Below are 12,122 nucleotides of genomic sequence, written 5' to 3'. Positions count from 1 at the left end.
AACTTCGTCGCGACAAACCTAAGCCTTCGTCATGGCGAAGTGGTCCGTGTCAGTTAGGTTGCTCTCTGTGACCTTTCGCCGTGGCGAAGATCACCAGTTTCCGGGTGTTGCTCTCGGGATGGTTTTGTCGTGGCGAACTTCTACCTTCGCCGCGGCGAAACATCCTTCTCTCCCTTTGTTTTCGTCTTGGGAATGGTTCACCGTGGTGAACTTATGCTTTCGCCGCGGTGAAACCGCCGTTTCGGCGCTGCCTGATTTCATGTTTACCCTATTTTACTTGTGTAATTCCCTTTTTGCCCTCCATTTCTGCCGACCCATTCTATTCTCTTATATCCATTTTGGTCTTTTCCCTTCCCCATCCCATTATACTCCCTTTATTCCTTTAATTTTCAAAACCGTCAGTCCCCTCTCATATTCAGCAACCGCACGCCCCTCTTCGCCTTCCATCATTCAGAAACCGTCGGCCCCCCTCTCCATATTCTTTTAATTTCTTCTCCTCTCCTCTCAACACCTCACCGACGTTCCTCTCCAGTGCTACTCTCTCTCTTTCCTCTTCCATTTTCTCTTCGCCTTTCTCTCCTTTGCTCTCCTTCGGTGCTGGCTCCTCCTCACTTGTGGTATGATTCCTCTCTTCCTTTGTTCTTTCTTTTGTTTTAATTTTGTTAGTTGTTAGTCTATTGATTTGTTCTACTGTTGTGTTGTTGGGTTGGGTTATTTTTAATATCAGTTTGTGGTTACGTAGCTCTTAGGCTATCTAATGATTCATGGTACACTTTGTTTTTCTTTAATCTCTTTACTTAATTCTGAAAGTTTTTGATAAACTGAAAACCTATGAATCATTATATAGCCATTTGCTACTGTCTAGGTTGTGATTTTGGTTTTTTTGGGGTAGTGCTCGTTGCTGTTTGTTTGGTCTTTGTTTAGTGTATTTTGTTTCTTGTGTTCAGAGTATGCCTCGTACTAAGAACCCTACGCCTGTGTCTGAATCTGATTTGGGGGATGAGTATACCTTTGAGGAGTTATACCGAAAGATTGACCAGAGACCCTTCCTTAAGGAGTGACCTTTTCCCTTAGACCCCCCAATCACCCTTTTATCCGCCAGCTCCATGCCTCCCAATTAACTAGTTTGGTCCAAGAGCGTTCTATGGGTAATGACGCTTTTGTTCGCCATTTTTACACATATGCTCGTTTCCATGGTTCCATGGTCGTCGACTTCCGCAATGTTCTTGTCCGCCATTCCTTTACCGCTGACAACATCCGTTTCCATTACCTCCTTCCCCCTTGTCGCTATTCGGGTTATTCGGCTTACAGAGACAACTACCCTTTTGATGATGTGGTCCAAACCTTGTGTCATGAGGGAGCCACTTGGTATCGCCCTCGTACTTCTGAGTAATACCTTAAGCGATCCGAGTTCTGACCTGAGGCTCGCCCTTGGCTGCATTTTGTCTGCAATAACCTAGTACCCACCACCCACCTAGCCAATGCTCCAAAGCGCCAAGCCCTTTACGTTTACCTTCTCATGATTGGCCGATCCTTTGATGTAGCTGACACCATTTACTCAACCCTCCATGATGCCATCAACACCCCCAAACTCACTAACAGCATCATTTTTCCCCACCTAGTCACTGACCTTTTTAGAGCTGCCAATGTCCCTGAGTACAACAATGACAGCTACTTTGAGCCAGCCCCTTTGTTTAGATATGACCGCCTTAAACAGCCTGTCATTAGACCCCCTCCACCCATCCACCCTTTATATGATGTTGGCACAACGCATGCAGCCGGTGCACCAGCTCCTGAAGTTCAAGAAGAACAGCAAGATCCAGAAGCTCCTGAACCTGTCACCTTGGACACCTTAGCTGATGACATTGATGAGCTGGAAGACCATGTCCACCAGTTACGAGTCACCCTCCTCTGTGAGATGAAGAGGCAGAAGGACCGCGATGCTCTGTATGATCAAGACCGACATTACCGTTGTCGTGTGGATGCTCTGATTGTTGACCGGTTAAACTTCATCCTACCTCTTGAAGAGGAAGACCCTCAGAGCGGAGCTGGGACATCTGGAGCAGGCACTTCTGGTGCAGGACCATCCGGGTCTGGGGCGGATGATACTGGGACACAGCAGTAGCTCTTTGCTTATGTTTTATTTTCTTTATTGTTCTTTGTGTTTCCTTTTAGTTGGTGTAGCTGGTTACTTGTTAAACTTTTTGGATGTTTCATTGGATGTTGTTTGACTCTTTGGCTACTGATGGCCTTTACATTTTGCTGTTACTCTTACATTGGTCCCAACTCCTATTTTCCTTTTCCTCTTTGACTTGCATGCAACCTATCACCTTCTCCCTTCTTTTTGTGAATTTGATGTGTTGTGCTTCAATTTCAATTGGACTTCACAAATTCCGATTCACTTTGTGATTTGTTTACCTATAGTGCTTTGAACATTGAGGACAATGTTGTGTTTAAGTGTGGGGGTGGGACCTATTGTGGATTCTAGCAAATAATTCTCATGCATCCATGCATCTATTTGATTTTAAGGTGTTTTTGAACTGATAAATTGGTTGAATTGTGAATATTTTGAACTTAGTTGTCTGAAGAGTTGAAAATTGCACTGAATATTACACTGCCACCTTTTGCCGCAGCAAACATCTGGTTTCACCACGGTGAAGCCCCTTTTATTAGCGTTAATTTAGCTCTCAGCCATACTTCACCGCGGCCAACTTATGTTTCGTGCCGGCAAAGTAGGCCCTTTCTCCAGGATTTGCTCTCTGTGAGCTTTCGTTGCGGCGAACCAAAAAAAAAAAGAGAGAATATTTTAAAAACAAAAAAAATATTTTATAATAATAAATAATAAATGCTTTGCAATTTCAACTACTCTTCAGAAATTTTTCCTGCTTAGATTCTTTATGCTCTTGCATCCTTTTAAAATTGATGGAAAGTTCAATTTGTACTAGTGCTTTTAGAAAACTTTCCATGCTTTTAAATGAGGGTTGAACTTGGACTAGTTATTCTCATGTTTTTGATAGATAATAAATGATGAAATGCTTTGAAATTAGGACTATATGGTTTTTAACCCTTGAGATTGATTAATTGAGATTTTAGCCTTGTTGGAAGGATTTTTGGGCCTAAAGTTATTAAATTGAGTGAATCTGCTTATTTCATATTTCTCTAGAACTTGTTTTAATTCTTAATCGAAGCTTAGTGAATCAATTTTTGTAAAGATGATAGAGGCATTCGATTTCAAATCCTCGCTTCCTAAACACAAACCCAATCATTTTACCATTGTAAACCCCTTTAGACCTTCATCTTGAGTACATGCATGCAATTATGTTGTCATTATAGATCCCAAAAAGAAGAAGAAGAAGAAGAAGAAGAAGAAGAAGAAGAAGTTGCTCCAATTGAAAAAAAACAGAGAGAGAAAAAGCAAAGAAAAGAAAAGATAGAGATATAAAAATTATAAAAATAAAAATAAGTAGCTTCTCTCCTTATGTTTGTTTAGGATAATTCTATTTTAATAATTTGTATGCTTGTACTCATTTCCATTTTCATTCTCATTCCATTCATTTCATTTGGCCTTCATTCAAATTCTGACCCCTAAAAGTCCTCTTGATTTGCAAAGTTTGCTTCCTGTGGTGGAGAGGTAGAATTATTACAAGCCTATGGTAGAAATTGGATTGAACAGACTTAGAGTGAAATAATCCCAAGACAAGTGAGTTAAGAGCGAAACACTTATCTGTGAGATAGATCTTTTTTGATAAATCTTTTGGGTTAATTGTCCATTGTGCTTATTTTCTTAGCATATCCTACTTTTACTGTTGTCAACTCCTGTGAGAATTTCTTACTAATCTTCTGCTTTCATCTTTAAGCATGGTAGTGCTTCTCTTTGTGTTGGTATCTCTTTGAATTATTTTTTAGCTTTGTCCAGGAGTACAAAGGTCTAAGTGTGGGGGAATTTGATTGAGCTCAAATTATTCTTATCTTTTGATTACATCATCCATGGTTTTGTTGCATTTTCTGGCTCTTTTGGCTATAATTGAGCTTATTTTAGATTAAGTGTCCTTGCATTGAGTTAGTGTCTTTTTGAGGGTAAAATAGTCATAATTAGTTATTAATTGTATTCAATTAATTTCTAGGACAATTGATGCCTTTCAGTGTAGGACACTTGAGATTGGAGCCAAGGTTGAAGACTTAAGGCACACAAGCAAGGAGGAGCCTCTGCCATGGTTCGCTACGGCGAACCCCTCGTATCAGCACATTCAGACCCTACCATTTCGCGAAAATTTGACTTGTCCACTTCTATGAACCGACCCAGACACGTCATATTTGGGTTAGAAACCCTGTTTTCGAGATGAATGAGGTCAGACACGAATATTCAGCCACCATCCACGTTTTTCTCTTCATCTTCTCTCGTCTCTCCCACCAGAACCCTAATCCCTCACCTTCCACTGTCACCTTCATCCATGGGCAGCACTGAGTCAACTTCAATGGAGATGTTTCTGCACACTATGAGTGGCTAGGCCTCCTCCAGCTCTTGAAGATGGATGATTGGCATGAGTTCTTTGAGCTAAAAAGGGGAGTTTCAGTTTCATTCTAGTTTTAGCTATGTATTTATGAATTCCTAGGTCTAGGATTTGTTAATTCTTAGTGAAAGACTTTGATTGATATGTAATCATTAGTTGATGATTCATATTTGTAGTTGGATTGGTTAATGTTGGATTTCATGCTTCAATATATGTAGTTACATATATGTTCTTTGTAGTTTTATTGTTTCTCTTCATCTTGCATGGTCATGTTTTGATGATGAGTTGATTTTCTGTTGCATTGAACCTTTTGCATTAATCATTCTTAATTACACATTAGGGAAGCTTAACAATGTTTTCATTAATGAGTTCATTAATGTAAGCATTGGACTGAATGAGTTATTGAGGTTGTTATCAAGAAAACCTAATGAATTTCTAAAACTCCCACATCTTAAGAGAACTATGATTGCCAAGAATCCATTTTCAAGAGGTTTTATCAATTGATTCAGTACTTGATTTCCTTCCACTTCATCTTAATCTCCCAAAAATCCAAAAATACATTTACATTCTTTTGCATTTTATCTTAATTACCATGGCATTTAGTTAATCTAGGATCATAATTTCGGCTCCACAAGTGAAACGACCCGAGGTTGTGCCTATAGTACAATCCTTGGATTAATTTTGAATTTGGCCCCAAGGTGTAAGCAAAGACAAGTTAAGGCGATTTTCAATCCCCTTGGATAGTCTTGAGCTCAAAAATCTCATTTATTACATTACTTTTCAGAAATTATTGTTCACTGTGCAATTTTCAGATTACAGGTCTAACTTTGAAAAATCATAACTAATTCTAAAAAAATTGTATGAAGGTGTTCCAAAATTCTATGAAAAGCTCTTTTAATCCTCTTTAAGAAAAAAAATATCCAATTAGACTTATCCTTGCCCAATTCATACAGTTTATTGGATAAAGATTACTGTTTATTTCGTAAAATCTGGACCTTCCAGATTCTACGCCTCAACTTTGGAAATTCATATCTCCTTGTGTACACATCCAATTGAGGTGATTTACCTCTCATTTTAAAATTTGAGATGTATACTATAATTTTACCTAATTTAATAGCTTAACTTGTTCATTTGATAGGTCAAATTGAAGCTTCACCTTTGCTTGCTTTAATTCTTTATATTTCTTTGGCATACATAATTGGGGTTTGATCTTTTCCATTCATACTCATACACTTTCATTCGTGCCCTAAACATTCTAGGCACATACATTGCATTGATGGCATTCATAACATAATTTACAATGTGGGAGAATTATACATTGAACATAATTTCATTCATTAGCATCAATAATTCTCCACTTTCTTCTCCTTTCTTCTCATGCCATTACTGTCCATCACTGAATAACCTAAATGGTTGGTTAGGGAGGGGTGAGATTCAGAGGAATCTCAGTAGCAAACATTACCACATATATGCACAAGATGGATGCTAGTGTATGTTATGTAGTTTTTCATAAACTTAAGTTAACTAGTGACATGCCATCATGCTTTATGCTTGGTATAAAAATGCATGGCCATGGAAACATATTAAAAATAGCATTTCCAGCAACAATCATCATGTCACAACATCATAGAAATATCAACAAAACAAACTAACACATAAGGATACCACATCAAGCACATAAAGGGTAAATTCACTACTTACACCTCAAGCTTTCCTCTTACTTTTCCTTTGACTTTCTTAACTTTCCAACCATGTGGGCATTCGGTTAACATCACCAAATATCTTCTTGGATGTTCCAAGGTCCTAAACATAGCCATATTGATCATTCAATCTATTAGGACTAAGAGATGACATAATGTTCAAGACTCGCTCTTTTAAACCTTAACCCTTTCTCTTTGCTTTAGGGTTTTCTTTCTAACCTTTCTAAAATAAATCTCATAATTTCTCATCCTTAAAGTCCATTTCTTGTCAATTAGGACTACTTTCAATGGCCTTAGATTCAAGAAGATCAAATCTGAAAATTTTGCTTCATGGGTACTGTTCACACAGAAATTTTAGAATTTTTACTCAACTTTCAAAATTCATAATTAATTCCAGAAAAATCAAAACTGAGTGGTTCCAAGTCCCACTGAAAGCTCCTTCTTTAAAGGAAAAATAGTCCCAGGAACCAATTCTATACGAAATAGTACCAGAATTGTACAGAATTCACTACTCTTCCAAAGGTTAAGCACTGTTTCAAGATTTTAAACCCTAACTTTGAAAAATCACCAAAAATTGTACACATATCCAAAGAAAGTGTTCTACCTATGGATTCAAAGCTTAAAGACTATACTTTAATCATGCCAAATTTCAGAATTAGATACAAAGAGTAACTTATTCGAGATAAGCATCAAGTCAGATGCTATAACCATCACATACCTTGATCTTGAAGTTGAATCTTGTTCCTTCTTCTTGGCCTTTGCCCCCACGTTTTTCTCTCTAAATTTGGGTAGAGTTTTTCCTCTACAAATGGCTACCAAAATTCACTTCCAAGATAGGGTATTTATAGCCAAAACTTTAGCTTGAATGGACCAAAATGCCCCTTAAGTTCATTCAAATTACAAGGGTGAGGTGTCAACTTGTGAAGGCTCCTTAAACCATTTTCCAACCTTAAAATAATTCTAAATGAAATTGATGTTCAAAGTCAAAATTCTCTCCATAGGGAGCTTGACAAGTGGCGCAATCTAGGCCAAGTAAAAAGCAAGTGTACCTTTACACTTTATCGATCCATTATCTTAGTTCCAATCTGCTAGAGCACTGATATATTTGTCACCTCACCTTTGTCTTGTTCTACTACCGCTTATCTCCTAATTAATGCTTTCACATGTATCATGATTACCTTACATGATGCATTAATGAGCCATTATGACATTTGTCTTTCCTTAGATATTTTTCTCTATTTACTTGGTCCTCATTTTTCAGGATTTCTTTTTGCTGAAGCTCTGAAAATTATTCTATCCATCCCAAAAATTCCTTCCACCCTTAGAGAAAATCTATGAATTTTTTCAGGCTATAACTCTTCCTTTAAGTCTTGTATAAAAATCATTTACTACAATATCCTTTTTATCTACATACTTGGCTTTTTAATTTATTAAAGCCATTCCACTGACCTTTTAGTTGTAGAACTAATTTTATAATTTTGCACAACCTTTCAGCCATTTAACCTCATTTTTGCGTATATTTTTAAGGTCCCTTGCTATTTTAAATAATTACCTTAAACGGTATACTTTTTACCGACCATAACTTCATAAATTCCATTTAAACTGCCTCAAGGGTATTTTTGTCATTTCCCTCCATAAAAGAGTCTTAGAATATTATTTCCCATTTTTTGAGATTTTCATAGAATTTTCTGTATACTTTTTATTTTTACCCCTGATGGCTGTAACTTTCTGAATTTACAGTTTAGTCCCTGCTTGGACTTAACTTCATACAACCATCTCTTTGAGATTTCTAACCTACCCCTTAGCCTGTTTCTAATTTCTTTTCTCTTTCTGGGCTCTTGAGACTTTATAAGAGCCTCTAGACTTGATTATACTTGAGCCCCTGAAAACTTTTACTTTGCAATTTAGTTTCTGAAACTGCTTTGACTTCCTTTCTCATCTTTGGGACTTCTGCTAAAAAAGGGCTTAGTAGCCTACCTTTTTTAGGCTACTTCTAGGGCTCTTAGATCTAAAAATTAAGATGTAACAATTCTCCCCCTCTTTTAAAAATTTCGCCCTTAAAATTTTAGGGCTAAACCTCTAGTTTGACTATTACTAAGAGGTTACCCGAGGAGAATGTGCCTTTCTTTTTCCCTATTTATCATGCCTGACTATATCCTAATTAGGGCTTATGACCCCAAAATCTCAAATGGTCCTACGTACTTTAGTATCAACTTTTCCACTTTAATGGTTTTCGCCTACTATCGACCTAACCTTTCTGTCTACTCTGAGTCTTAAGCAACTTCTGCTTCATCAGATGTCAACTGTATATGATAGATAGGACCCCATTCCTTTATATCTTTTAACAATTTACCCTCTTTAGTTATCAGGGTTGCTACCTGGACTACCTTCCTGCTCAAGGCATCAGCTGCTCTATTAACCTTTCCCAGATGGTACTTGATCTGGTAGTCATAGTCCTTGAGTAGCTCCATTCATCTTCTCTATCTCATATTCAACTCTTTCTGATCTTGCTGGTACTTGAAACTCTTATAATCACGGAATAGTTCTATGGTCACCCCGTACAACTAATGCCTCCATATCTTTAAGGCATAAACAATCGCTACTAGCTCCAGGTCGTGTGTAGGGTAATTCTCCTTACGAGACTTTAGCTGTCGTGAGGCATAGGCGACAACTCTACCTTGCTACACCAGTATGTATCCCAATCCCTATTTACTCACATCTGTGCACACTAAATACGGTAGTGTCAGATCAGGGATCAGTAGTACCGAAGTGGAGGTCAGCCTTTATGAAACATCCTATTTTTAACCCCTCAGAGTATGCATTTGGAAGTGTTATAGTTCAAGCGGATCACGACACAGACCCGTGGATTAAAATTTCAACATAATTACTCGGGTTATTATTCACTGTTTAAATTTCAGAGTACAAGTCCAACTTCAAAAAATCATAACTAATTCTATAAAAACCGTATTGAGGTGTTCTAAAATTCTACAAAAAGCTCTTTGAAATCTCTAAGAAAAAAATATCCAATTGGACTTATCCTTGACAAATTCGTACAGTTTAATCAATAAATATTACTATTCATTTGGTAAAATCTAGAACTTTCAGATTCTATGCCTCAACTTTGAAAATTGTATCTCCTTATGTACATGTCCAATTAAGGTGATCTACCTCTCATTTTAAAGCTTGGGATGTATATTATAAGTATGCCAAATTTTGTGGCTAAACTCATTCATTTGATAGGTCAAACTGGAGCTACAAAACTTACTACCCCAGGACCTACGTTTTACCCCTTAACTACTATTTACTTTAATTCTTTTTATTTCTTTGATATACATAACTTGGGCTTCCTCTTTCCCATTCATTCTTATACATTTCTATTTATGCCATAAATATTATAAATAAATACATGGCATCATTGGCATCTATAACGTAGTTTACAAAATAGGAGAATTATACATTCATCAACAATCTTATCTATTAACAAGAATAATTCTTCGCTTACTTCTCCTTGCTTCTCATCCCATTATTACCTATCGTTGATTAACCTAAATGGTTGGTTAGGGAGGGGTGAGATTCGGGAGAATCTCAGTAGCAAACATTACCACATACATGCACAAGATGGATGCTAGTATATGGTATGTAGTTTTTCATAAACTTGGGGAGGGGTGAGATTCGGGAGAATCTCAGTAGCAAATATTACCACATACATGCACAAGATGGATGCTAGTATATGGTATGTAGTTTTTCATAAACTTAGGGAGGGGTGAGATTCGGGAGAATCTCAGTAGCAAATATTACCACATACATGCACAAGATGGATGCTAGTAATATGGTATGTAGTTTTTCATAAACTTAAGTTAACTAGTGACATGCCATCATGCTTTATGCTTGGTATAAAAATGCATGGCCATGGGAACATATTAAAAACAGTATTTCTAGCAACAATCATCATGTCACAACATCACTTAAACAACAAATACAAACCAACACATGAGCATACCACATCAAGCACATGAAGGGTAAGTTCACTACCTTACACCTCAAGCTTGCCTTTTGCTTTTCTTTTGATTCCCTTGACTTCCCAACCATGAGGGCTTTCGGTCAATATCATCAAATATCTTCTTGGATGTTGTAAGGTCCTAAATATAATCACATGGGTCATACAATCCATTAGGACCAAGAGATTATATAAAGTTCAAGACTAACCTTCTTGAACGTAACCCTTTTCTCTTAATTTTGGATTGATGTTCTAGCTTTGTAAAATTATTCCCTATCATTTTGATAAAATTTGGGCAGCACTTCCCCTTAGGAAAATGACTTCCCAACATCATCAAACTATCATCAAATGAACATATAACTACCATAAACAAACATAGAGAAGTTTGGAAGTGAAATGTCCTGCCTTTAACCCCTCAGACCACGCATTCATAAGCGTTATGGTTAAAGCAGATCATAACACAAGCCTGTGGATTTCAAATTCCAACATAACTACTCGGGTTACTATTCACTGTTTAATTTCCAGATTATAGGGCCAACTTAAAAAATTCATAACTAATTCCATTTAAATCGTATTGAGGTGATCTAAAATTTTACTAAAAGCTATTTTGATTCTCTTTAAGGGAAAAATATCCAATGGGACTTATCCTTTCCCAATTCATACAGTTAAATCAATAGATATTACTATTCATTTCAAAAATCTGAAACTTCCAGATTCTGTGCGTCAACTTTGGAAATTCGTATCTCCTTATGTACACATCCAATTGAGATGATCTACCTCTCATTTTAAAGCTTCGGATGTGTACTATAAGTCTGCCAAATATCATGACTTAACTCATTCATTTGATAGGTCAAACTGGAGCTACAAACTCACTGCTCCAAGACCTACGTTTTATCCCTTAACATCTCTTTACTTTAATTCTTTTTATTTCTTTAGCATACATAACATGGGCTTACTCTTTCCATTCATGCTCATACATTTCTATACATGCCATAAGTGTTATAATTAAATACATAGCATCATATGCATCCATAACATAAATTACATAATAAGAAAATTACACAATGAATAATAATATCATTTATTGACATCAATAATTCTCCACTTTCTTCTCCTTGCTTCTCATGCCATTATTGCCCATTGATGATTGACCTATATGGTTGGTTAGGGAGGGGTGAGATTCAAGGAAATCTCAGTAGCAAACAATACCACATAATCATGCTAGATGGATGCTAATGCACTACACGTAACTTGTTTATTCTCTTGTTAATTAGTGACATATTAGCATGCTCAAACCTAACTTCTTGATGCATGGCCATGGAGACATAATCTACTCATCATGAATAGCAATTACAGCAGCTAAAACATGTCACAATAACATTCAATAACATGTACACGGCAACACACAAGCATATAACATCAAGCAATGACAATAGGTAAGTTCACTACCTTGCATCTCAAGCTTTCCTCTTGCTTTTCCTTTGACTCCCTTGACTTTCTAACCATGTGGGCATTCGGTTAAAATCACCAAATATTCTCTTGGATGTTCCAAAGGTCCTAAATATAACCATAATGATCATACAATCCATTAGGACCACTAGATTATATAAAGTTCAAGACTATCTCTCTTGAACCTCAACCCTTTCTCTTAGTCTTCGGGTTTTCTTTCTAGCTTTTCTAATATAAATCTCATAATTTTCCATCCTTATGATCCATTTCTTGTCAATTAGGACTACTTTAGATGGCCTTAGATTCAAGAATATCAAATTTGGAAATTATGCTTCGTGGGTACTGTTCACGCAGAATCTCCAGAATTTTTTCTCAACTTTGAAAATTGATATTTAATTCTAGAAAAATCAAAATGAGTGGTTCCAAGTCTCACTGAGATCTCCTTAAGTTAACTTTAAAGGAAAA

This window comes from Neltuma alba, unplaced genomic scaffold (genome assembly GCF_004799145.2).
Source record: "Neltuma alba isolate B1F8T4 unplaced genomic scaffold, ASM479914v2 tig00010121_pilon, whole genome shotgun sequence".
NCBI classification, from domain to species: domain Eukaryota; kingdom Viridiplantae; phylum Streptophyta; class Magnoliopsida; order Fabales; family Fabaceae; genus Neltuma; species Neltuma alba.
Note: the sequence above shows the minus strand (reverse complement) of the source record.